Genomic DNA, 4,813 nt, shown 5'->3' with positions numbered 1-4,813 from the left:
ATGAGAGAGGTGAGCAAGGATTTGGGTTTTTTTTTAGTTTTGAGAATGAAAATTATTTAAATATCCTTGACTTTAAAATTTAGAATCCATAATATATGTACACATTAATAAAATGTATCAACTAAAAAACAGGCATATATATATATATATATATCAATTACTTTTATAGTTATAACATTTACATTTTATCATCTACTTCCTTCATCAATTTTATTTATTAAACTTTTTTTTCATATATTTTACCATCACATTTTTTTAATTTAACCTATTTTACTGTGTTTGGTGATTAAAGCATGTGTACACATTTAAAAAAAAAAAATGGGGCCATCTGAACAAAATAGTGTTACGAAAATTTATTATATATATGAAACAATTTTTGGCTTTTTCCATAAAATTTCAGTATGAAACACCGTACTAAAAAAACTACAAACTGAATAATATGATAATAAGATATGTAAAAAAAATAGTAAAGTATATAAAATAACAGGGAGCAGTCAAATTAAAATAAAAATAACAATATTACCTAAGCACGTGTTTTTTAAAATATTATTATATTTTTCTCTCTCTCAAGAATGGATTATAATATATAATAAATAGAATATGTTTGTCGGTGATGAACCCCACAAGCACATGCTCAAAAGAGATAAAAGTCGATGAGATATTTTCAATAGTTTATTTAAAAAAATCTGTAGATGGTGATTCTGGTGTGTCGTTTTTTTCATCCTATCTTACTTTATGCTTTCTCCAAAATATATTTATTTTTTTTAATTAAAGAATTCCTATCTAATTGAACCAAATTAGTTCATTCTCTTTAATTGTTTTCTTGATTTTCCTTAAATATCTCCTTCTTTCGTAACCCAAAACCACTTTTTTTTTTTTGTTATCTCTTTCCCTTGACGAATTTGTTAATTGGAGAGTACCTTTGGTAAGTTTTTTTCCTTCCTATTTTCTTCCTTTAGAAAATGCATGCATGTTAGGATGCTTGGATAAATGCTTTCTTACGAGTTTGAACTTAACGGTGGAATGTTTGATTGTTGATACGTAACTTTTTTTACATTTATTTAATTAAGATGATTATTTTTTAATTATATTTTTAATTCAATTATCTTTAATTTGAATATAAAATATAAATTTTGGAATTCTATATTAGCTTTAGTTTTATTTCTAAAATCTTAAATAATTTACACTTATATTGTCACGATATCTTTTTGTATTTTTAAATACTAGTGGAAGGATGCAAAGATTAATGTAAGATTCATTAAAAATACATGATAATTTTGGATGACATAGAGATTATAGAATATAAAACATATATATATATATATATATATATATATATATATATATATATATAGTTTATTTAAAATATGTGATGTGAAATGTTAAGGGATGTATGTTGTTTGTATTTTGAATGATGAATAATTGAGAAACAATGATTTTGTATGTTTGGTGAGATGAGTAGAGTATATGGAATAATTATGATGAAGGAAAATATGTGTTTTTCATAATTCTAATAATCTGGTAGGGAGATGTTACGATGACATTTTTTTAGTATATTTATTGATATATGAATTTAAAACAATAATATATCTTCAACTCTAATAATCATTTACACTAATGTAGAGTATAATGTGTTATGTGGTGAGAGTTGCAAGAGATTTAGTTTTGAGGTAGAATAACGACCTCATACGCGGAAAGGTATTACCTTGTGATCAGTAGTATGGTGAAACTTATTGACAATGATTCTGAAAAGCAATAAAGACTATCACAAATTCATGTCTCCAATGATTCTGTCATTAAACATATGTATCTGGATAATTGAGTTTGTAATTGTATGTTTGATTACTATGAATGTTTGAAATATGTTATTTTATGATACAATCAGTTTAACAGATATATGTTTATTTATTTTATAAACTAGCATATCCTTTCTTGTGTTTGTCAGTGTAAGCAGATAGAAAATAATTGTAGAGATACCTCGGATGGAGGATGTTGATATAGCTGTAAAGATACAAGACTGTAGAAGTTAGGTTTAACTTCTATCTTTTTGAAAACTTTATAGTGTTGTGATAAGTTTTTTATTTTTTGAAATTGTTGTTGTAGAGTCTCTTATATGGTAGCTAGTATGGTTATTTTGAATAATTATAATAATATAATTATAAGTTTATCTCTAACTATTCATGGATTATTACTTATGTGAAGTTTTATTTAGGAGTATTGTTAAGACGTTACATTATTTATTATTTATTTAAAGCTATCTATTTTAAACTTGATGGTATTCAAATTATGATCTTAAATGAGCTTTGACATTTGTTGGAAAGTAATGGTTTAAAAGTTGATTTTTGTTGAATATAATTTAAATAAAAATAATGTAAGGTAATTTAAGTGGTAGATTATTGATATATGTTTAAATTTTTGTTAAGGTATTATTTGATATGATTATGAATTGAAAAGTACTGCGTGAGGTATTGGTGGATGAATAATGTGTGAAAGTTATATGAAATCATTCATATGATTGTAGGAAATGAATGAGATAGTTTAACTTTATATAAGTATAATGAGTAAAGAAATGTTTGAATGTGATATATTTAATCTATATTGATTAAAATTATTGGTGAAAAATTGACGAGGATACTTGTCAGAGGTGAAAATAATATTAGTAAATAAATAATATATAAATTCAACCCCAAGAATAAACGGGGTTCGTTTACAGAGGTAAATTCTTTTAATAAATTTTTTCTATATTTTAATTATATGTTTAAGAAATAAAACTATCTAAAAACTATACATATTTATTTCATACTACTAACATAACAAATTATTAATTTCACTCATAATTTATTAGCCCAATACATTTACCAAATTCAATTTATCAACTATACTACTCAATTAAAAGGAACTATAAAAATTAAAATATTACTCTTAGTGGCAATATTAATTGGCACAAGTTGTAGCCGTGATTAGGATTGAGTCCAAATATCATAGTAAAGAGAAATATTTCAATATTGGTATTAAATTCAGTATTTTCGTAAAATTAATTATATACTATCTCACACTACAACAAATGAAGAAAATGACATTAATCAATTGCTTTTAAGAAAACGACAATAAGGGGACCATATCAAATTGATACATAATTTGTTGTATCTCTTGAATATACTTTATGTATAGTAATTATATAATCCTCTTAAATATGGATAAGAATACTAAATGTTTTATTAAATTATTTAAATTACTTGATTTTTAAATAAAAAAAAATGTGTGAATAAAGTTATAGAGAAGTGACCAGTTATGGAGCAATCTTCGCAGCTAAAATACAAGAAAGAGACCCACTTTCATGCAACCTAAATTAAATATTGTATTAAAGTATTTATTGTGTTACTGTTTTAGATGCAGTTACAGTTTCATCTTTTAATAATATAACAATAAATAATTGACTTAATCAAATGTGAAGTTATTATACATTCAAGTATTTTTAATTATCTTTCTATTAATTTTGCTTTATATACTTTTAATTAAATATTTATTATTTAATCTTTTTCTTTATTAAGTAACATAGTATTATCTTATTCTATATATAGAAATTCGAAGGATATGAAAAAAATAAAAGAGATATTTAGAGACAGAAAAAAGACATACCACACATATAGTTGATAAAAAAAATGATTTTTGTTTTAGATGTAGGGTCAAGAAATTCCATATAATTCACAATTCTATTCATTTTTAGTCCAATTCTTAGTCAATACTCCAAATAAATTAAGGATACTTACTGTTAAAGGTGTTTAGATGCTTAAGTCAATAATTAATTTAAATAGAATTAGAACAAAGTTTTAAATTTACAATAAATATTATTACACATATCTCTTATTTTTTATTTTTATTTATAATTTTTTAGAAATATGAAATTAGTAGAATCCTAATTACGGTTCATTACACATTAATCGATACTTACTCTTAGCTTTGATTTGTAATGTCTTTTAAAAAATACTGTTAAAACTCTTCGTTCGACTTCTAATCATTCTTGACCGAATGATCTTTATCTTATCTTATCCAAATTCGAAAATTAAACTATGTGATCGATCGCTCTTCTTTATCATTGTGTCATTTGGTCATACAATACAATAATAATTGTAAGTAATGAAAGAGATTAAAATTAGAGATGTTGGGAGTGTGAGTAGATTTTCTTGAGCTTCATTGAAGACAGCGCAAAGATAGTTTGGCCACTTGCAGAAGTAGTCAGAAAAGTTTTGATATCTTGAGAAATATGAGATAGAGAATTAAAGAATAGTAGTTTTCAGAGTTTCTAATACAACACAAGTCACATCTCTCAACTGTATATTAATGTCAATAGCCAATGAATTTTATCATTCCCTTTTCATCATGACTTCTTCTTCTACAAAACTTAAGCCTTTGATAGTGGAAATGGTGGAAGCTTATAGCAGCATTAAATGACTTTAATATGGACTCGGCCTAAAACCTAATATTCTTTCGGAGACTTTTCAAATTTCACAGGCTAACACCACCGCCGTTCTTTAGGATAATGTTTCCGTATCTGTTCTCGGTTTAGTTTCAAAAGGCCTAATTCTTTGCTTTTTAACTTTTGACATTATAACAAGCATGTAGGCGGCATCTTTATGATGAAAATTGTATATTTTACACGATTGTTTTTAACGTGTTTGTTCTTTTCCGAATATGATCCACTGCACTAACAAAAGCTACCTCCAGAACGTATTCAAAAGGGAATATTGAACGTTTTCATCACTCTTATTTTTAATCAATTTGCTTGGAAAATAAATTAAGTGGGACAGAAGAT

The sequence above is a fragment of the Vigna radiata genome, chromosome 10, assembly GCF_000741045.1.
Source record: "Vigna radiata var. radiata cultivar VC1973A chromosome 10, Vradiata_ver6, whole genome shotgun sequence".
Taxonomy (NCBI): domain Eukaryota; kingdom Viridiplantae; phylum Streptophyta; class Magnoliopsida; order Fabales; family Fabaceae; genus Vigna; species Vigna radiata.
This window is presented reverse-complemented; position numbering follows the sequence as displayed.